Here is a 23526-nt window from a genome sequence, read left to right on the forward strand (position 1 = left end):
TAGACATATAAGTCCAGTCTATCAAACCCAATACCGAGTAGGAAAGTCTAGACTGTCAATATCAGTTGGTGGGGGGTCTAACACCCAGTGCAGTAGTGTAGTGGCCATGCTGAGGTACTGCAGCTTAACTTCTATTACATTGAGATTTATTTTAGCTCTTAAAAAATTGCACCCAGAAAATATTGTGGTCCCCTGGCTAATAGGGACTCTGCTAGGGACGACCAAGTGTGCATGTCCATCAAGGGGAATAGCTGTTATTTGACTATGTGTGCAGCTATGTGATGAACAAGGGAGATCCACATCCTGTTCATCGGGATCAGCTTAATTAGCCTCATTGAGCTAGCTAGGGTGTTAACTATCACTCCTTTGCAAAGGATTTCCGCAGCCGCATTGACTCCTTGGATGTCTCCATGGATCTCCCTTCATTTCTTAAACAGGAGACAATGGGCCATAAACCTTTCTGACCAATATGTTGGTTATGGGGCATTTTAGCCCAAGAGCAACTACATTTTTGGATTTTCTATCGTCAGGGGATCACAGTGCCCCAATTCCCAAGGCTTGGGATGGGACTATAGCAAATGGGTCAAGTTTGGTATCAATGCGATCCAGGGATTCACCCGGATCCAATGATACCAGAACCCTGACCCTACGACTTCCCCTTGAGAAGCTATGACTTCTCAAAGGTTCTGGACTTCTGGACATAGGAGTGACCTATGAGCCCTCCTGGGGGTGGGCAGAGGGGTGTCTGCTCCTAATATAATCAAAAAACCCCTGATGCTTCTACCTGTGTATTTGCACTCTGTTTAACTGTATATATATATATATTGTGTGCACTGTTTGTCTAGTCTGCCCTTAAAGCAATTAAATATAAAATGTATCCTGTGTAGCTCTTTTATCTTGATTCATGAACCCCAAACGTCCGTGTCTCGGTTATATACATGCTACTGGGTTGGTTCCTCACCTTATATAATCCCGTTACGGACCAGGCTTATATTAAAGGAGAACTGGTGGCAGCTTAAATTGGGTTGATAAGATTCTGTTTCACTGAGGCTAGTGAGAAGGGTCTTATAGCCACTCAGGGCTGTGATTTATGGTTGTGCCATATCCGGAAGTTGTGTGGACAACTCTAAATCACTTCCTGCGCCTCTCAGAACCCGTGCTTTCTGGGAGTGTCTATAAAAGGATAACTAAGGGACCTTGCGTAGCCTTCTGGGGTCCGAAATGTCACGGTTTCCTTCGCAAGGTAAGTGGAAATCATCACTGATGCACGGGAAAAGTGGGAGAATTATCAAGAACAATCAGATTTGACCTGTAGAATTTTAGACATTTCTCTGAAGCTTAAAGAAGCAACTTAATTAGTTGCCATGGGTTACTGCTCCCTTGCACCAGTCCTGATTAATCCCTTCCATTATCTTGGAAATTTTAGTGCACTCACCCTAAGAGGAGGTAAGTGCTGCTCATTACCTCCCAGCACAGCACTTTTATCTGCTGCTTTAAGAGCTCAGCTCCGGGGACAAGGCACAATGTTCTGTGTGATAGGAATGTAATCTCTTCTATATATGGCGAGTCCAGCAAGGAAAGTGCTCCGACTGCGCCAATGTCAATAGCCGCACACTCCGCACTTATTATAAGGCAATGGCGGGCAGCCATCTGCCATTACATACATATATATTGATTGTGCTAAAAAAAGAATAAAAAAAACACTTGAGAAAAGCCAAGAAATCAAAGCGCGTCGTCCAACGCCACCGCAGGACCAGACGCTTTGTCTCCTGCTGTATAGACGCAACGTTCAAGTGAAGGAACAAAGAGGCCGCACATTATAGGTATGTGCCCCCCGACTCCGCACGGAAGATTAGACCGACACATCTGTTACATTATGTGTGAGGGGAAGGAAAGAAATTACTGGAACTTATTTATGTACATGAAAGGGAACCTATCATCCATCTATCTATCTATCTATCTATCTCCTATCTATCTATCTATCTATCTATCTATCTATCTATCTATCTATCTATCTCCTATGTATCTCATATCTATCTATCTATCTATCTATCTCCTATCTATCTATCTATCTATCTATCTCCTATCTATCTATCTCATATTTATCTATCTATCTTCTATCTATTTATCTCCTATCTATCTATCTCCTATCTATCTATCTATCTATCTATCTCCTATCTATCTATCTCCTATCTATCTATCTATCTATCTATCTATCTATCTATCTATCTATCTATCTATCTCCTATCTATCTATCTCCTATGTATCTCATATCTATCTATCTATCTCCTATCTATCTATCTATCTATCTATCTCCTATCTATCTATCTATCTATCTATCTATCTATCTCCTATCTATCTATCTATCTCCTATCTATCTATCTATCTATCTATCTATCTATCTATCTATCTATCTTCTATCTATCTATCTATCTATCTATCTATCTATCTATCTATCTCCTATCTATCTATCTCCTATCTATCTATCTATCTATCTATCTATCTATCTATCTATCTATCTATCTCCTATCTATCTATCTATCTATCTCCTATCTATCTATCTATCTATCTATCTCCTATCTATCTATCTATCTCCTATCTATCTATCTCCTATCTATCTAGAAAAATGCAAAGTCCAAAGCAGCACAAGCCAGTAAACGATAATCGGTGCAATAGCCGTTGATCCCTTGGCACGGGTCCTTAATATGCGTAGTGAAGAGGCAGCACTCAGTGAGTTGTGGAAAGATGGTGAACTTTTATTCCATCACATGGCGACGTTTCGGTGCTAATGCTGCACCTTTCTCAAGCATGATAACAGTGAAACAGCTCCAACTATTTAAGGACCAACAGCCATGCTGATTGGTCAGTAATTGTGTGAAACAATAGTTGATATAACATACCAAATTGATACAATAGTGCAATATCACAATGTACATTTCATTATTAAAGTGCAATAGTGTTTATACAACATAATAAATAATATAAGTGGTACAAAAGTGACATAGTGCACTAATCATGCACTATGTCACTTTTGTACCACTTATATTATTTATTATGTTGTATAAACACTATTGCACTTTAATAATGAAATGTACATTGTGATATTGCACTATTGTATCAATTTGGTATGTTATATCAACTATTGTTTCACACAATTACTGACCAATCAGCATGGCTGTTGGTCCTTAAATAGTTGGAGCTGTTTCACTGTTATCATGCTTGAGAAAGGTGCAGCATTAGCACCGAAACGTCGCCATGTGATGGAATAAAAGTTCACCATCTTTCCACAACTCACTGAGTGCTGCCTCTTCACTACGCATACGTATCTATCTATCTATCTATCTATCTATCTATCTATCTATCACCTATCTATCTATCTATCTCCTATCTATCTATCTATCTATCTATCTCCTATCTATCTATCTATCTATCTATCTCCTATCTATCTATCTATCTATCTCCTATCTATCTATCTATCTATCTATCTATCTCCTATCTATCTATCTCCTATCTATCTACTATCTATCTATCTATCTCCTATCTATCTATCTATCTATCTATCTATCTATCTATCTCATATCTTCTATCTATCTATCTATCTATCTATCTATCTAATATCTATCTATCTATCTATCTCCTATCTATCTATCATCTATCTATCTCCTATCTATCTATCTATCTATCTATCTCCTATCTATCTATCTATCTATCTATCTCATATCTTCTATCTATCTATCTATCTCCTATCTATCTATCATCTATCTCCTATCTATCTATCTATCTATCTCCTATCTATCTATCTCCTATCTATCTATCTATCTCATATCTTCTATCTATCTATCTATCTATCTATCTATCTATCTATCTCCTATCTATCTATCATCTATCTCCTATCTATCTATCTATCTATCTCCTATCTATCTATCTATCTATCTCCTATCTATCTATCTCCTATCTATCTATCTATCTATCTCCTATCTATCTATCTATCTCCTATCTATCTATCTCCTATCTATCTATCTATCTATCTCCTATCTATCTTTCTATCTATCTCCTATCTATCTATCTATCTATCTCCTATCTATCTCCTATCTATCTATCTCCTATCTATCTATCTATCTATCTATCTATCTCCTATCTATCTATCTATCTATCTATCTATCTATCTATCTATCTCCTATCTATCTATCTATCTATCTCCTATCTATCTATCTATCTATCTATCTATCTATCTATCTATCTATCTATCTATCTCCTATCTATCTATCTATCTATCTATCTATCTCCTATCTATCTATCTATCTCCTATCTATCTATCTATCTATCTCCTATCTATCTATCTATCTCCTCTCTATGTAACTATCGCATATAAATTCAATTCAAAAAAGCTTTATTGGCAAGACCAAATATAAAATTAGCATTGCCAAAGCATTTACAGGGGATTGTTGGAGATGGGGCGAGGGATGTGGGAAATGGGGTGCAGAATGTTGGGGGGGGGGGGGGCGTGATAGCAGACCATGGTATATCACACCTCTCTCAGCCTATGGCAGGCAGTGACGTATTGTACGGCCATTGTCCTCTCTTCTTCCCCCTGGATCTTCCCTCCCTCCTCCATGGAGAAGATCTCCTGATGTGAGTGTCCCTCACTGATCTATTTATCTCATATCTAAATATTTATCTATTATCTATCTCATACTTACATATCAATCAATCTTCTATCTATTTATCACATATCAAAATATTATCTATCTACACATAAATATATATTACACATTTGTATAATCACGCTCCATTACATCCTGCAGGTGGCGCTGTTTTACCCCTTGCAGACTGGTCAGTCATTCACCAAATCCTTTCTACAGGTGACAGCTGTCACAGTGACCTCTAGAGGTTACTAATGGGAACTACAGTAATCAAACATGAAACTGTAACACATTATTGTGTATCATGGGTCATCAAGTCATAATGTAAATTAGTTCCAGGAATCCCCCCTCCCCCCCCCCCCCCAAAAAAAAATGCCCCTAATGACATACCTGACTGTAATTCTTCTTCAGTGCTATGATTTTGCTCTAGTATGTATAAGGATCATTGGATAGGAAACAATATTCTATGTGATCCCAGGTATTGGCCCCAGATCTCCCAATAAAGGTAATCGTCAGGTAAGGAGTCACTTTCATACTTTGTTATTGCTCCATGAAGTATCGGTCATGTAATGTGTCTTCGGCTGTGGGACAATGTGACATTATAGATGGTAGGATACATGATCTGTAGACAGATTTATACAGGTTCATGCTGGAGAGTAAATCCTCCCATTAGAATGAGACAAAATTTTATCAGACAGGCACATTTTTGGCACACAGTTTGTCCCATCTTAGGTCACGCCCCTTTCTATGACGCCACGCCCCCTTCCATAAACGTCGTCTCAGAACTCTGAAAATCACATTGTTACATTTTGCACCAGAATTCCGGTACATTTTTCTTAGAATATCTCCTCTTATATGTCCAGGGGAATTATCAGTGGGACCTAAATGTCCGTCCTCACGTCTCCGGTGTCTGGTTCAGTAATCCTTGAATCCCCCTTGTACTCGGTCTTATGACTTCTCAATATAAACAGACCGATTCCTCACTCCTGTCTTGTTTATCACTTTCCTTGGAGTCTCTTCCTGATTTATCGGCCGCAGATGTTCCTCATGTTTATATCTGCCCCTATAAATCATCAGGCGCCTCACCTGGAACGTCTGACCCCGGACACAGGCCGGATACGATCTGTCCCTGCATCTGACTCAGTGACGTCACCCGCTGTGCCTCATATAAATCTGTGCGGAGGGTAAAGTGACGCTGGGAAATGTCAATGCTGGGAAAGTCCTAACATAGAATCACATCTGGACCATGAAGCTTGGTGACCACTGTGCTCCTAATAGACCCGCTGATCACGTGATCGCCAGTTGCCCTATGATAGGGCATATTCGTAGGTCACTCCTGCCCCCATGGGGGGTTGTTTCCTCCTGTAACTGGGGCTCTTATAGCAAAAAACACTAAAAACAATAAAAACAAGACAAAATGATAAAGTGTAAATGGACAGAGTGCTCACATTTAAAGATTTTTCGGAATTGTTTCCCCACTCCGGCTCCTGCTATGATCTGGTTCTTCCGGTTTCCAGGGCCGTGCTCCGCCAAGGGTTTTGGTGGTTAAGCCAATGTGGGGCCTCCTCGGACCAAAGGATGTAGATTCCTTTTTCAAGGGGACTTCACTTCCTGTGTTGCCCTGTGGTCCGAGGAGGTCAGTCATTGGCTGCAACCGTGACCCCAGGACTACCAGATGGACACAAGATGAAAGTACCAGATAACCCAAGCCCCCTAAGAGTTCCCAGATTCCTGGAAAATCCCTTTAAAGGAAATCTACAATCAAAATCCATCATGATAAACCAAGAACACATAGATCCAGGCACAGTGACTGTGGTGATCTACTCATAGTTGTTATCCACGGCCTCCTTCCTTCTAATATCAACTTTATGCTAAACTATGCTAATAATATTCCCTTCATTCTGTAACTTCATGAGCTGTTACACTGTGCAGAAGCACTTCCACCCTCCACTGTGTGAGATTACAACAGACAGAGGGAGGGGGAAGTGCTAATGGGAGCAGAGGGAAGGAAAGCCAGTATAACGGCCTGTGAAGCCAGATCAGGCTAGCGGAGCCCCTGTGGTTCATTAGTATAATTTTAATAGTTGATTTTAGAAGGAAGAAGACAGTGGATAACATATATAAGAAGTTACCACAGGTCTTTTCAGGCCAGGTCATTAAGGGATTAAAATGACCTGTTATAGTACAGTCTACAGTCCTGATTCTACACGATATTGTCCTGTGGCTGCGTATCACACGTGAGATGAGATAAGTCGCAGCCTTATGACGCTCCTCTATAATTAGCGCCTCCTGTGATTGGACGGCACGGTGGCGGCGGTGGCGCAGCGCTCTATTCTTCCTGCAGACCAGCTGTCTGATGGTAATTTCAGCAGGATGAATTATGGCAGATAATGAGGATTTCTCCTGCAGCAGTGCAGACATTTTCACTTTTGAAGGGAAAATGAGCTTTGGGCTGATGAAGCCGCCTCCAGCTTTGGGAGGATTAACTATTTCCTGCACAGCTTTATACCTGCCGAGGGAAGACCTGTGCCAGACACTGATAAGAAAGGTTGTGCCACCTGTGTCTAGGATACGGGGGCTGATTCCCCACTCGTGTCTTATCTGCGTGTCTGATGTGCCGGAGAGGTGCAGCTTCTAAGGAGAAGTCACTAATCCGGGGACACAGAGAGGAGCTGCGCACCAGACAGGTCACTGCTGCTCCGTTTGTGTAGATGAAAGCTACATTTGATGTTAAGGAAGTGCAAAATCTTTACTGACTTATCTTGCACTTGCCAGGAGTTTCACTCCACTCACATCCGAAGCTGCATTCAAAATACTGATAGGCTGCATGAAAACTGTGCAAAAAATGACTCCATTCATATCTCTGATTACTGCAGATTCTTAGCGGATGTCCTCAGGTCATCAATATCAGATCGGCGGGGTCAGACAAGCCTGACCCTCTACTAGAGAGGAACAAATTAACAAAACTTTTTAGAGAGAGGGTTATACATCACTTTCCAGGAAAACAATGTTTTTTCCACAGCAAATTAAAAAAATATCAGCGCCTTTTTCAGAATGAAGTAGCTGCTCACCAACGTAAAACTTGTGAATGAACACTGTATATTATCTGCAGATAAAGATCCAATTCCTGCTTATAAGAACCACAAGTCTGATGTCATCTGAAAGATGAGATTCTTATCTATAATATGACACCAGCAGAATATTTGTAGGTGCTACAGAACAGAAGATGTGAAAATGGGATGAGAAGTGTCATATTAGCCTGAATTTGGAGGAGATTTCTATAGGGCAATGGGTGAGATCTCACTTAAAAGGGGGAATTTAAGAAAGGACATTCAATAAGCTACTTGAGGGGGCTAGTAGTTTAGTAAAACCTGGTGACAGGTCACCTTCAACAACACGTGACGTCATAGTACATCACAGTGCCCTAGCAAACATCCACAAATAACACCCGCAGTCGCACGTGCTAACCCACTAAGAGCCGCCAATGTTGCTCCCTGTGACGTCCATTGGGGAGCGATGATCCATTGCCCTGACAGCACGGAGTCTTATCAGACTCAACAGCCTGACATTGTGCACACTGTTACAGATCATATGCAAAATCACCATATACTGCTATAGTATTGTAGTATATGGTAGGAGCCATCAGATCTCCTAGGGGTAAAGTATCCTAAGGGGTCTACAAATACAGCAAAAAATTATTTTTTAAAGTTATAAAATAAATAGAAAATAATTAAAATAAATTATTTTAAAAAAAGTTTCAAATTCCCCCACTTTCCTTAGAACTGATATAAAAATTAACCGATAAAATCATATAGATGTTTTCAACATTTTGAATAAAAAGTGATGAAAAGGTTGTACAGTCCCCAAAATTGTAGCCATGAAAATGTCAGCTCGCCCCTGAATAAACTGTCACCTTACGCAGCTTCTTACACCAAAGCATAAAGAAGATACCAGCCTCAGAATGCGGCAAAACAGAGAGATTTTTTGGCAAAATGGAGGAGGAGTCATTTAGGGCGCACAGTGAAAGCTGTAAAAACAGTCTTCAAGAAAATGGTGCAAATGCGTTTCTTTTTACATCAAGTTCAGATGTAAATTCAGAATTTTTTTCCTGCTTTCCGGGACTCGGCATAGAATAATAGATACTGATACCAGGAAATATATTTTGTTAACAGGAGCAAAAAATGTAGACAAATGGAGAAAAAAAAGTGCAGCGTTGGGAAGAAGTTCTCCGGAAAATAAGAAAGTTTGGTAACTACACAATGCAGAAGATAAATAGTGGAAACAAAGTCTCCAGGGAGGGAAAATCAAAAATACTTTAATAGAACATATTAAGACCAGATGCAAAAAGGAGCAAAAAGAAGCAGCCGTTAAATTAATTCTGAACAATGAATAAACTTCATGGCTGCTTCTATTTGCTACTTTTTGCATCTGGTCTTAATATGTTCTATTAAAGTACTTTTGATTTTCTCTCCCCGGAGACTTTGTTTCCACTATTTGCTTCCACGTGGGTTCCCAGCGCGGCGGCTTCTCGTGTCTCCATGCTTGAGTCTTCATGTTATCCCACCTGACTCCAATGTCCTACACATGGAGAGCTGATCCACAGTCCTCATTTCCTATTACAATTCATATACTTTCTCCAGGATTTTGGGTGAGTAATGACATCACTTAGACACCTGTTTCCTCCAGATATAATCTAAACCATCGCTCCTATTACAGGAGAAATACTGAGCCGCTTTCATCTTCTCTTTCAAAACAATGAGGAGCAGATGCTTCTTCCAGGATTTCTGTTCGCTCCAAAGGCCGGTGGCACACGTGGCGTTTTGAACCCGTTTTTGGAGTCCGTTAAAAAAGCGCATCCATTTTTTCAGTTTTTGTCCATTTCCCCCAATTATGATAATAAATGGACAAAAAACGGAAGCTGTTTTTAAAAAACGCATGCGTTTTTTAACGGACTGCTTAAAAACGGGCCAAAAACTGGTTAAACAATGCCACATGTGCCGCCGGCCTTAGGGTGATGTCACACGTCCCGTTTTCAATCTGTTTTAACGCATGCATTTTCAGTCCGTAAAAAAACGCATCCGTTTTTGACCGTTTACCAAGCGTTTGGCTGCTTAGAACCTGATTATCTATTAAGACGCATGCCGTTTTTAACAGACTGAAAACACGACCTGTGTCTTCAGCCTTAGGGTGATGCCACACATGGCGTTTTTGAAACCGTTTTTGGTCTGTTTTAAGCAATCCATAAAAAAAATGCATGCATTAAAATGAGCATCCGTTAAAAAACCGCATCCGTTTTTGAAAACACATCCGTTTTTGACATGGTTTTTCCGAAATTGTACAATAAAAAGCAGACATAAACGGATGCGTTTTTTAACGGACTGCTTAAAAACGGAGCAAAACCGGTTTCAAAACGCAATGTGTGGCATCACCCTTAGTCTCGGTTCAGTTCTCCTCTTTTATGGCCCAATTGTAGCGGCACACCAGCATACAACTGGTGGCCAGTACTACAGACAGTATTGTCCATGTGCCAGACATGGTAACACCCCCCAGAGACCTTCCGGATCATTAGCATAATTTTAAAAGTTGATTTTAGAAGGAAGGAGGCCATGGATAATAAATGATGCCTGGATCTATGGATAATGTCCCTGGTTTATCAGGATGGAGTCTGATGGTAGATTTCCATTAAACATCACAGCTGTACGTTTGGGGGGAATTTTGTTCCTAACACCTTCCCTTTAAGAGAAACTCGATGCAATATTACGCATTTGAACACAATCCAACTCTAATGTGGAAAGGATCCAATGTTCTGTGTGAATTGCCTTACACAACTCCTAATGTCCTGGTATAGAACATGAAATAGGAGGTAATAAAGCTCCCTCCCTGCAGCCACATGCACATTACCAGCGCCGGCCAAGTGTAACTCTCCTTAAATGGATTCAATTCTGGGCACAAAAAGCTCCTTTCTTCACAATATTATAAATGCGGTTACATAAAAAAAAGTAAGTGAACCTGTTTGAGGAAACTTGAATTTGTCATCTCCTTGTATTATCATCCTGCAGCTTCTCCTTACATGGCCAATAACTTTACATAAACCAATAGTAGCAGAGAATGTAAGAAAATCTGTAACACTGTAGTTTGTTATAAAACTAGACACCTGGGTTATAAAGAAGTCTATGGAATGGGAAGGGGGGTTTACAGAGGCTGCTGGGGTTACTTACTACCTAACCCCAAGTGCTTTAGTTACATTAGATATGGGCAGTACATATGTATAATGTCTTATATGATTCTGTTGCTGCTTCTAAGTGAGACAACCGATATACAGGCATAGAGACTGCAGCTGCTTATAGTAAGTTTCTATTTCACCCCAAGTGCTTTATTTACGTTAGATATGGGCAGTACATCTGTAAAATGGCCTTCAAGATCCTGCTGATGCTTCTGAGTGAGACAGGAGAGATACAGGCATAGAGACTGCAGCTGCTTATAGTAAGTTTCTATTTGACCCCAAATGCTTTATTTACATTAGAAATGTACAGTCCATCTGTATACAGTCCTATATGAGTCCTTTGATGCTTTTGAGTGAGACAGGAGAGATACAAAAATTCAGCTGCTAATAGTAAGTTTCTATCTTGATTCACATCAGAATCTCCTCTCTTATCGTGGCCTATTTGTTCCTGCACCATGGACTGCAAAGAATGTCCCTTAAAATTTGCCTCCTAACCCCATAATTGATCAAGTAGGCACATTGTTTACCCCTGAGTCCATGTGATGCTTCTTTCTTTTCGGTGGACAGGTGAGGGGGGATTCCCCCTTAAATGTAGCCACCAGGTCAGACCATTACTTATCCCTTATACTCTGCTCATGCTTATCCAGATCCTGTGCCGTCTTCATCCGTTTTGTTGCCTCATGCTGAGATCATCAGTCTTCACAGCAACCAAAAAGTTGTTGTAATGAAACATTTGCCCATTAAACTGTTCTAAGATCCCAAGGCCTCAAAGCAAAAGCGCGAGAGAAGACGCTACGAGACGCCGGCAGCTTTGAACCTCGGCTCATTAGATGTAGCGCAGGTGGTGGCGGATGCCGAAGGCTCTGCAAGAAACCACAAGAGCCATTACAGGCCCAGAATAGTTCTACATTATCCCATGGTGGGTCGTTACAGAGGCAGAAATCAGCCCGGTCCACTTTACTGTTAATTAAAAATTGATGCACCCCCCATCCCCCCCCCATCCCTCACCAATGAGACAATGATGGTAAATGGTATTATATAGTATTTACTGGGAAGAAGCTGAATAGGAAATCAATAAGGAAAGAGCCACGGATGTCACTAGGAAAGACTAAGCCATTCAAGAAAGACCTAATGACTGGACCCCTGATTCTCTGCCACACATTATAATGGCCCCCACAGAGCCCGCAAACCAGATAATGCCCCAGTAGAGAGCCCATAAGGTATATAACGGCTACAAACAATGTATCAGCCTCTGGATAGTTCCTGCACAGTATATAAGCTCCTCGCTCAAGATCCAAGGCTATGGGTGGGTCGTGCAGGTCAAGGTCCCTGAACAAGTTCCAATTGGTCCTTAAATGTCTCTACAAAAAAATCTGAATATCAGTAATGCAAAGGACGAGTAAGTTAGGAACCAGAAATGCTCAGGCACCCCCAATGGGGGAAGCTGTGGTTTACCAACATGGGACATAGGGTGGGGTGTGGGCAGTGTCCGACTAGGATACCAAGGGCCCACCAGTAAAATGTGATCTTGGGGCCCACCACAGCCATAATAAGTTTGTTACTATTAATATAATCATATGAGTACATAGGATAGTTGAGATGCTCTATGCTAAATATATGTATAAATTACAGAGAGGATACCTTGTCCAGCACTACTTATACAGGGTCTGGGGGCCCACCGGAGGATCCACCTGTTCACCTGTGGGCCAGTCCGAGTCTAGGGACATGTGATATCAGGCGACGCGTGTCTGCGGTCATGTCACCTTCTGTGGGGGAGCTCAGACCCCCAACATTATACCATGTGTTCATGACCATATTATTTGATTGCAATATCACAGATCAACTTCTATGAAAGAAAAAAACTCCTTTTATAATGTAATTAAGGATCGGTTCCGGTCCTGCTTGGGTCTGACATAGAGAATGAGGAAAAACCTAATTTTTATCCGTATGATGACAAATCATTTCTTCCCCTTTAATTCCCGAAATCTCCCCAGTAATGAAAATGAATATTTCAAGCATTTCACATTGTGTCCCTCTGAGAGCCAAAATGATTTCCCTCCCTGGGCGCGTGGTCCTGCGTAGTTTCCATAGATACGTTATCTGTTACAGTAGAACACTCCGGGACCCGCTGCCAAACTGGCGCATGCTAATGAAATTCTATTACTTGCCAATTACCTTCCTGGCTTCATAGGACGAGGGGGAGATCAGGTCTGGGCTCTGATATTCCTGCAATCTATATATGGAAAGAAGTGAGTGAGGACTAAGGGGCATCCTCAGAGGGTATGGACTCCATTCACTACTGCCTGGTATCATGTGTGCCCATCGCAGTGCCAATGATTGTAAAAGGGATTCCATCAGCATTAACAAGAGTAACGGCAAAAAAAGCGCTACAATAACTTTTTTTTAACATTTGAATTACATAAAAATCCTCAGTCACCTGCTAAAGTACCTTAAATTACCTGTGCAGTGTCCTATCTGCAGGCAGCACATTATAGAGCAGGAGGAGCTGAGCAGATTGTAAATAGTGTCCTATCTACAGGCAGAATGATATAGAGCAGGAGGAGCTGAGACGCTTGTTCATAGTGTCCTATCTGCAGGCTGCATGTTATAGAGCAGGAGGAGCTGAGCCGGTTGTTCATAGTACCCTACCTGCAGGCAGCATGTTATAGAGCAGGAGGAGCTGAGCAGATTGTACATAGTATCCTATCTGCAGGTGGCATGTTATAGAGCAGGAGGAGCTGAGCCGATTGTTCATAGTGTCCCAACTGCAGACAGCATGTTAAAGAGCAGGAAAAGCTAAGCAGATTGTAAATAGTGTCCTATCTGCAGGCAGCATGTTATAGAGCAGTAAGAGCTGAGCCGATTGTACATAGTGTCCTATCTGCAGGCAGCATGTATAGAGCAGGAAGAGCTGAGCAGATTGTACATAGTGTCCTATCTGCAGGCAGCATGTTATAGAGCAGGAGGAGCTGAGCAGATTGTACATAGTGTCCTATCTACAGGCATGTTATGGAGTAGGAGGAGCTGAGCAGATTGTATATAGTGTCCTATCTGCAGGTAGCATGTTATAGAGCAGTAAGAGCTGAGCCGATTGTACATAGTGTCCTATCTGCAGGCAGCATGTATAGAGCAGGAAGAGCTGAGCAGATTGTACATAGTGTCCTATCTACAGGCATGTTATGGAGTAGGAGGAGCTGAGCAGATTGTATATAGTGTCCTATCTGCAGGCAGCATGTTATAGAGCAGGAGGAGCTGAGCAGATTGTACATAGTGTCCTATCTGCAGGTGGCATGTTATGGAGCAGGAGGAGCTGAGCAGATTGTACATAGTGTCCTATCTGCAGGCAGCATGTTATGGAGCAGGAGGAGCTGAGCAGATTGTACATAGTGTCCTATCTGCAGGTTGCATGTTATGGAGCAGGAGGAGCTGAGCAGATTGTACATAGTGTTCTATCTGCAGGCAGCATGTTATAGAGCAGGATGAGATGAGCAGATTGTACATAGTGTTCTATCTGCAGGCAGCATGTTATAGAGCAGGATGAGATGAGCAGATTGTACATAGTGTTCTATCTGCAGGCAGCATGTTATAGAGCAGGGGGAGCTGAGCAGATTGTACATGGGCCCAAATATATCAAACTGCCATAGTGCAGTTTCCTCAATAAATTGCAGTTTGCGCCAGATAATCCAATGTTGCAGGCTCATGGTAGATCTGGTCTGTTTTCAGGAGGTGACACAGATGCACCTTATTTTTCTGGGTGCAAATGCAAAAGTAAAAGTGGCACAAATTGTCTGGTGCAAACTTATAACTTAGCATGTTATAGAGCAGGATGAGTGCAGCTAAATATGTAGCACAGCGGCCTACAGATCACACGGTGGGAGTTATACTTCCAGGCAGTACAGAGCAGCAAATGTCTAATTGACAGGGAATATACAGTAATAGAGGAAGGTTCAGAGCAAGACAAGAGTTCAGCTTTGTATGATGAGAACAAACCAAATCATGAAACAAGGGAGAGAAACCTGATAACAGATCTAAACCCACAGCCAGGATCATCCTGATACTGTATCTACACCCAGCGATCTGTATCACTGCAGAAGAGGAGACGTTACCCTCCATACAAGAGATTGTCAATCATAAAAGAAAAGTCTATAAAGAGTAAGAATGTGTGTAGTATTATAGTAGTTATATTCTTGTACATAGGGGGCAGTATTAGAGTAGTTATATTCTTGTACATAGGGGGCAGTATTATAGTAGTTATATTCTTGTACATAGGGGGCAGTATTATAGTAGTTATATTCCTGTACATAGGGGGCAGAATTATAGTAGTTATATTCCTGTACATAGGGGGCAGTATTATAGTAGTTATATTCCTGTACATAGGGGGCAGTATTATAGTAGTTATATTCTTGTACATAGGGGGCAGTATTATAGTAGTTATATTCTTGTACATAGACTGCAGTATTATAGTAGTTAAATTCTTGTACATAGGGGGCAGTATTATAGTAGTTATATTCTTGTACATAGGGGGCAGTATTATAGTAGTTATATTCTTGTACATAGGGGGCAGTATTATAGTAGTTATATTCTTGTACATAGGGGGCAGTATTAGAGTAGTTATATTCTTGTACATAGGGGGCAGTATTATAGTAGTTATATTCTTGTACATAGGGGGCAGTATTATAGTAGTTATATTCCTGTACATAGGGGGCAGAATTATAGTAGTTATATTCCTGTACATAGGGGGCAGTATTATAGTAGTTATATTCCTGTACATAGGGGGCAGTATTATAGTAGTTATATTCTTGTACATAGGGGGCAGTATTATAGTAGTTATATTCTTGTACATAGACTGCAGTATTATAGTAGTTATATTCTTGTACATAGGGGGCAGTATTATAGTAGTTATATTCTTGTACATAGGGGGCAGTATTATAGTAGTTATATTCTTGTACATAGGGGGCAGTATTATAGTAGTTATATTCTTGTACATAGGGGGCAGTATTATAGTAGTTATATTCTTGTACATAGGGGACAGTATTATAGTAGTTATATTCCTGTACATAGGGGGCAGTATTATAGTAGTTATATTCCTGTACATAGGGGGCAGTATTATAGTAATTATATTCCTGTACATAGGGGGGCAGTATTATAGTAGTTATATTCCTGTACATAGGGGGCAGTATTATAGTAGTTATATTCTTGTACATAGGGGGCAGTATTATAGTAGTTATATTCCTGTACATAGGAGGCAGTATTATAGTAGTTATATTCTTGTACATAGGGGGCAGTATTATAGTAGTTATATTCCTGTACATAGGGGGCAGTATTATAGTAGTTATATTCCTGTACATAGGGGGAAGTATTATAGTAGTTATATTCCTGTACATAAGGGGCAGTATTATAGTAGTTATATTCTTGTACATAGGGGGCAGTATTATATTAGTTATATTCTTGTAAATAGGGGGCAGTATTATAGTAGTTATATTCTTGTACATAGGGGACAGTATTATAGTAGTTATATTCTTGTACATAGGGGGCAGTAATATAGTAGTTATATTCCTGTAAATAGGGGGCAGTATTATAGTAGTTATATTCCTGTACATAGGGGGCAGTATTATAGTAGTTATATTTCTGTACATAGGGGGAAGTATTATAGTAGTTATATTCCTGTACATAAGGGGCAGTATTATAGTAGTTATATTCTTGTAAATAGGGGGCAGTATTATAGTAGTTATATTCTTGTACATAGGGGGCAGTATTATAGTAGTTATATTCCTGTACATAGGGGGCGGTATTATAGTAGTTATAGTCTTGTACATAGGGGTCAGTATTATAGTAGTTATATTCTTGTACATAGGGGGCAGTATTATAGTAGTTATATTCCTGTACATAGGAGGCAGTATTATAGTAGTTATATTCCTGTACATAGGGGGCGGTATTATAGTAGTTATAGTCTTGTACATAGGGGTCAGTATTATAGTAGTTATATTCCTGTACATAGGGGGCGGTATTATAGTAGTTATAGTCTTGTACATAGGGGGCAGTATTATAGTAGTTATATTCTTGTACATAGGGGACAGTATTATAGTAGTTATATTCCTGTACATAGGGGGCGGTATTATAGTAGTTATAGTCTTGTACATAGGGGTCAGTATTATAGTAGTTATAGTCTTGTACATAGGGGTCAGTATTATAGTAGTTATATTCCTGTACATAGGAGGCAGTATTATAGTAGTTATATTCCTGTACATAGGGGGCAGTATTATAGTAGTTATATTCTTGTACATAGGGGGCAGTATTATAGTAGTTATATTCCTGTACATAGGGGGCAGAATTATAGTAGTTATATTCCTGTACATAGGGGGCAGTATTATAGTAGTTATATTCCTGTACATAGGGGGCAGTATTATAGTAGTTATATTCTTGTACATAGGGGGCAGTATTATAGTAGTTATATTCTTGTACATAGACTGCAGTATTATAGTAGTTATATTCTTGTACATAGGGGGCAGTATTATAGTAGTTATATTCTTGTACATAGGGGGCAGTATTATAGTAGTTATATTCTTGTACATAGGGGGCAGTATTATAGTAGTTATATTCTTGTACATAGGGGGCAGTATTATAGTAGTTATATTCTTGTACATAGGGGACAGTATTATAGTAGTTATATTCCTGTACATAGGGGGCAGTATTATAGTAGTTATATTCCTGTACATAGGGGGCAGTATTATAGTAATTATATTCCTGTACATAGGGGGGCAGTATTATAGTAGTTATATTCCTGTACATAGGGGGCAGTATTATAGTAGTTATATTCTTGTACATAGGGGGCAGTATTATAGTAGTTATATTCCTGTACATAGGAGGCAGTATTATAGTAGTTATATTCTTGTACATAGGGGGCAGTATTATAGTAGTTATATTCCTGTACATAGGGGGCAGTATTATAGTAGTTATATTCCTGTACATAGGGGGAAGTATTATAGTAGTTATATTCCTGTACATAAGGGGCAGTATTATAGTAGTTATATTCTTGTACATAGGGGGCAGTATTATATTAGTTATATTCTTGTAAATAGGGGGCAGTATTATAGTAGTTATATTCTTGTACATAGGGGACAGTATTATAGTAGTTATATTCTTGTACATAGGGGGCAGTAATATAGTAGTTATATTCCTGTAAATAGGGGGCAGTATTATAGTAGTTATATTCCTGTACATAGGGGGCAGTATTATAGTAGTTATATTTCTGTACATAGGGGGAAGTATTATAGTAGTTATATTCCTGTACATAAGGGGCAGTATTATAGTAGTTATATTCTTGTAAATAGGGGGCAGTATTATAGTAGTTATATTCTTGTACATAGGGGGCAGTATTATAGTAGTTATATTCCTGTACATAGGGGGCGGTATTATAGTAGTTATAGTCTTGTACATAGGGGTCAGTATTATAGTAGTTATATTCTTGTACATAGGGGGCAGTATTATAGTAGTTATATTCCTGTACATAGGAGGCAGTATTATAGTAGTTATATTCCTGTACATAGGGGGCGGTATTATAGTAGTTATAGTCTTGTACATAGGGGTCAGTATTATAGTAGTTATATTCCTGTACATAGGGGGCGGTATTATAGTAGTTATAGTCTTGTACATAGGGGGCAGTATTATAGTAGTTATATTCTTGTACATAGGGGACAGTATTATAGTAGTTATATTCCTGTACATAGGGGGCAGTATTATAGTAGTTATATTCCTGTACATAGGGGGCAGTATTATAGTAGTTATATTCCTGTACATAAGGGGCAGTATTATAGTAGTTATATTCCTGTACATAGGGGGCAGTATTATAGCAGTTATATTCCTGTACATAGGGGGGCAGTATTATAGTAGTTATATTCCTGTACATCGGGGGCAGTATTATAGTAGTTATATTCCTGTACATAGGGAGCAGTATTATAGTAGTTATATTCTTGTACATAGGGGGCAGTATTATAGTAGTTATATTCCTGTACATAGGGGGCAGTATTATAGTAGTTATATTCCTGTACATAGGGGGAAGTATTATAGTAGTTATATTCCTGTACATAAGGGGCAGTATTATAGTAGTTATATTCTTGTACATAGGGGGCAGTATTATAGTAGTTATATTCTTGTACATAGGGGCAGTATTATAGTAGTTATATTCTTGTACATAGAGGGCAGTATTATAGTAGTTATATTCTTGTACATAGGGGGCAGTATTATAGTAGTTATATTCTTGTACATAGGGGGCAGTATTATAGTAGTTATATTCTTGTACATAGGGGGCAGTATTATAGTAGTTATATTCTTGTACATAGGGGGCAGTATTATAGTAGTTATATTCTTGTACATAGGGGGCAGTATTATAGTAGTTATATTCTTGTACATAGGGGCAGTATTATAGCAGTTATATTCCTGTACATAGGGGGCAGTATTATAGTAGTTATATTCTTGTACATAGGGGGCAGTATTATAGTAGTTATATTCTTGTACGTAGGGGGCAGTATTATAGTAGTTATATTCTTGTACATAGGGGGCAGTATTATAGTAGTTATATTCTTGTACATAGGGGGCAGTATTATAGTAGTTATATTCCTGTACATATGGGGCAGTATTATAGTAGTTATATTCCTGTACATAGGGGGCAGTATTATAGTAGTTATATTCCTGTACATAGGGGGCAGTATTATAGTAGTTATATTCCTGTACATAGGGGGCAGTATTATAGTAGTTATATTCCTGTACTTAGGGGGCAGTATTATAGTAGTTATATTCCTGTACATAGGGGAAGTATTATAGTAGGTATATTCCTGTACATAGGGAGCAGTATTATAGTAGTTATATTCTTGTACATAGGGGGCAGTATTGTAGTAGTTATATTCTTGTACATAGGGGGCAGTATTATAGTAGTTATATTCCTGTACATAGGGGGCAGTATTATAGTAGTTATATTCCTGTACATATGGGGCAGTATTATAGTAGTTATATTCTTGTACATAGGGGACAGTATTATAGTAGTTATATTCCTGTACATAGGGGGCAGTATTATAGTAGTTATATTCCTGTACATAGGGGGCACTATTATAGTAGTTATATTCCTGTACATAGGGGCAGTATTATAGTAGGTATATTCCTGTACATAGGGGGCAGTATTATAATAATGTAATCATACAGCCAATAAACATGTAGCGGTAATGACAGTGTCTTTAGTATATCGCACTCTGTAAATCCTCCCTTTCTATCTATTATAATCTATTATTAGCTGCTCTCTATGATTTATCTTCTCGGGGTCTCCGTTGTCTCTCTCATCTATTTTTCTTTTATGTGTAATATGTCACCTTGTTAACCACCAAATCTGCCAAACAATTGAGAGCCTTAAAATAGACAAATCTATAAAACTCGCTGTAGATTTCTTAAGATTTTGTACAACAAAGGTGAAAGGGGTTTTGTTTCCTAGGTAACAGATGTTTTCAGTAGCGTTGCTGAAAAAAAATTACTTTAGGTAAAAATATTCCTGTGGCCGGGCTCCACCCTGATGATTTGGCAGAGTCCGTGTTTCTAGTAAAATGTTTGTCTTTCTTTGCGCCTCTTCTTATCTGTCATGTCTGCAGGATGTGGACGGCTTCTTATTGTTTGTGCTGATCCTCAGACACGACAGGTTCTGCTCCGCTGTGACATTGATTAGTGACGCGGCAATTATTCCTCATTAATACGATAATTGGAATTTATAGCCGTCACCCAGCACTAAAAGGAAATGTACAACATTCATCATTAATGCCTCTGTCATTGTCCAGGTAATTGATGTGCACAGAGGCCGACCTCGCTCATCAGGGGCTATTCACACAACACAGGTTTTCATTTCTTCCCGGCGCTGCTTTTATTGTGAGTTTGAGCAAAAATTGCCTCTCTCCCATTTGGTCATCAGATCTGCAATCTATCAATGACCTGATTGTAAACATCTGTTATATCACAACATTTCCGGGTGGAAACTATGTTTATACTACCCCAATGTATCTGTCATATAAAGTAACTCTTCATTCAAACTAATATCCTATGTTTATATATCAAATTCTGCTGTTTTGAATATTCTCTTTATCTGCCTTCTACACTACTATAATACTGCCCCCTATGTACAGGAATATAACTACTATAATACTGCCCTCTGTGTACAAGAATATAACTACTATAATACTGCCCCCTATGTACAGGAATATAACTACTATAATACTGCCCCCTATGTACAAGAATATAACTACTATAATACTGCCCCCTATGTACAGGAATATAACTACTATAATACTGCCCCCTATGTACAGGAATATAACTACTATAATACTGCCCCCTATGTACAAGAATATAACTACTATAATACTGCCCCCTATGTACAAGAATATAACTACTATAATACTGCCCCTATGTACAAGAATATAACTACTATAATACTGCCCCTATGTACAAGAATATAACTACTATAATACTGCCCCCTATGTACAAGAATATAACTACTATAATACTGCCCCCTATGTACAAGAATATAACTACTATAATACTGCCCCCTATGTACAGGAATATAACTACTATAATACTGCCCCCTATGTACAAGAATATAACTACTATAATACTGCCCCCTATGTACAGGGATATAACTACTATAATACTGCCTCCTATGTACAAGAATATAACTACTATAATACTGCCCCTATGTACAAGAATATAACTACTATAATACTGCCCCCTATGTACAAGAATATAACTACTATAATACTACCCCCTAAGTACAGGGATATAACTACTATAATACTACCCCCTATGTACAGGAATATAACTACTATAATACTGCCCCCTATGTACAGGAATATAACTACTATAATACTGCCCCCTATGTACAGGAATATAACTACTATAATACTGCCCCCTATGTACAAGAATATAGCTACTATAATACTGCCCCCTATGTACAGGAATATAACTACTGTAATACTGCCCCCTATGTACAAGAATATAACTACTATAATACTGCCCCCGATGTACAAGAATATAACAACTATAATATTCCCCCCTATATACAGGAATATAACTGCTATAATACTGCTCCCTATGAACAGGAATATAACTACTATAATACTGCCCCCTATGTACAAGAATATAACTACTATAATACTGCCCCCTATGTACAAGAATATAACTACTATAATACTGCCCCCTATGTACAGGAATATAACTACTATAATACTGTCCCCTATGTACAAGAATATAACAACTATAATATTTCCCCCTATGTACAAGAATATATCTACTATAATACTGCCCCCTATGTACAGGAATATAACTACTATAATACTGCCCCCTATGTACAGGTATATAACTACTATAATACTGCCCCCTATGTACAGGAATATAACTACTATAATACTGCCCCTATGTACAGGAATATAACTACTATAATACTGCCCCCTATGTTCAGAAATATAACTACTATAATACTGCCCCCTATGTACAGGTATATAACTACTATAATACTGCCCCCTATGTACAGGAATATAACTACTATAATACTGCCCCTATGTACAGGAATATAACTACTATAATACTGTCCCCTATGTACAAGAATATAACTACTATAATACTGCCCCCTATGTACAAGAATATAACTACTATAATACTGCCCCTATGTACAGGAATATAACTACTATAATACTGCCCCCTATGTACAAGAATATAACTACTATAATACTGCCCCCGATGTACAGGAATATAACTACTATAATACTACCCCCTATGTACAGGAATATAACTACTATAATACTGCCTCCTATGTACAAGAATATAACTACTATAATACTGCCCCCTATGTACAGGAATATAACTACTATAATACTGCCATCTATGTACAGGAATATAACTACTATAATACTGCCCCCTATGTACAAGAATATAACTACTATAATACTGCCCCCTATGTACAGGAATATAACTACTATAATAGTGCCCCCTATGTACAGGAATATATCTACTATAATACTGCCCCCTATGTACAGGAATATAACTACTATAATACTGCCCCCTATGTACAAGAATATAACTACTATAATACTGCCCCCTATGTACAAGAATATAACTACTATAATACTGCCCCCGATGTACAGGAATATAACTACTATAATACTACCCCCTATGTACAGGAATATAACTACTATAATACTGCCTCCTATGTACAAGAATATAACTACTATAATACTGCCCCCTATGTACAGGAATATAACTACTATAATACTGCCATCTATGTACAGGAATATAACTACTATAATACTGACCCCTATGTACAGGAATATAACTACTATAATACTGCCCCCTATGTACAAGAATATAACTACTATAATACTGCCCCCTATGTACAGGAATATAACTACTATAATAGTGCCCCCTATGTACAGGAATATATCTACTATAATACTGCCCCCTATGTACAGGAATATAACTACTATAATACTGCCCCCTATGTACAGGAATATAACTACTATAATACTGCCCCCTATGTACAAGAATATAACTACTATAATACTGCCCCCTATGTACAAGAATATAACTACTATAATACTGCCCCCTATGTACAGGAATATAACTACTATAATACTGCCC

At 39.0% G+C, this 23526-nt stretch overlaps 2 protein-coding genes across 9 annotated transcripts in view; one reads left to right on the forward strand and one right to left on the reverse strand.

Annotated features, from left to right (window-relative positions):
• The window catches only part of LOC140104207 (uncharacterized), a 540921-nt gene that overhangs the window by 274545 nt on the left and 242850 nt on the right, over positions 1 to 23526 (reverse strand). The gene's annotated exons all lie outside the window — the stretch shown is intronic.
• Positions 1 to 23526, forward strand: part of PDE4B (phosphodiesterase 4B) — a 302693-nt gene that overhangs the window by 125993 nt on the left and 153174 nt on the right. The window lies entirely within an intron of this gene.

This window comes from Engystomops pustulosus, chromosome 10 (genome assembly GCF_040894005.1).
Source record: "Engystomops pustulosus chromosome 10, aEngPut4.maternal, whole genome shotgun sequence".
NCBI classification, from domain to species: domain Eukaryota; kingdom Metazoa; phylum Chordata; class Amphibia; order Anura; family Leptodactylidae; genus Engystomops; species Engystomops pustulosus.